This window comes from Octodon degus, unplaced genomic scaffold (genome assembly GCF_000260255.1).
Source record: "Octodon degus isolate 3935 unplaced genomic scaffold, OctDeg1.0 scaffold00033, whole genome shotgun sequence".
NCBI lineage: Eukaryota > Metazoa > Chordata > Mammalia > Rodentia > Octodontidae > Octodon > Octodon degus.
Genome location: NW_004524609.1, coordinates 6382970 through 6383906, shown reverse-complemented (window position 1 = coordinate 6383906; position 937 = coordinate 6382970). Strand labels below are relative to the sequence as shown.

The 937-nt window shown below is 39.4% G+C and overlaps 1 protein-coding gene across 4 annotated transcripts in view; it reads right to left on the bottom strand.

The window, feature by feature from the left end:
• The window catches only part of Cep112 (centrosomal protein 112), a 722997-nt gene that overhangs the window by 380703 nt on the left and 341357 nt on the right, over positions 1 to 937 (bottom strand). The gene's annotated exons all lie outside the window — the stretch shown is intronic.

Below are 937 nucleotides of genomic sequence, written 5' to 3'. Positions count from 1 at the left end.
AGGGAAGCGCTTATTCCACTGAGCCATCTCCCTGGCCCCTGGGTGCACCTTATGTGCCTATCTATTCCCCTTATTTACCCATGAGCCCCATAAGCTGCCATTATTAAAGTGTCAGCTCCACAAGTGCATTTTGTTAGGGTGGAAGTCCATATTTCTCAGAAAGTTGCATTATTAGCCACAGCAATTTCAAATGTCTTGTTTTAGCCTAAAATTCTTAACAATGTACTTAAAAATTCTTGCCTGAGGCTTTCTCCTCCACTGTTTGCTCTACTCCTTTACTTTCAAGCCTACTGGCTATCTTCTACCAGTGCATGGAATATTTGGATCAGATACATATCCTAGGGCCCAGCTCTGATCCCGGCAGGGCGCTGGGAAGAGGAGCCCATGCAAGGGCAGGAGTGGAAGTCTCTGCTTTCCTGTGCAAACTCTCTACAGGAATCCAACTTTTGCCGCTAGCAGTGAGTGAAAAACAGACAGAAAGTAATCTCAGACCTCACTCTTAGGGCCAAGATCCCCACAAATTAGTATGAGCAAAAATCAGAACTAAAAATGTAACAGAAAAACTGCAAACTTTAACCCGTATGAGGCTAGCTCAAACAGAAACATAAAGCCTTCCTTAAAGACATTTCTACCACCAATGTGTGTCTGGAACTCCTAAGGACACCAACTAAGACTGAAAACTAAACCAGACCAAGAACTATACTAGTGTTTGCAAGCCGGATTTTGAAAATAATCTAAATATACCTTAGAAAGGAAGCTCATAACTAAAACATAGTTGTATTCATATTTAACATGAAAGGGATTGTGGGAAATCAATATGGTTAAGCACAGACACAAAATAGTAAATATAAATAAGCAAACAAGAATAATTTATAAGATCTGTATCACACTTTTAAAAATAGAAAAATGAAACAATTATAAGTGCCTATCACATATA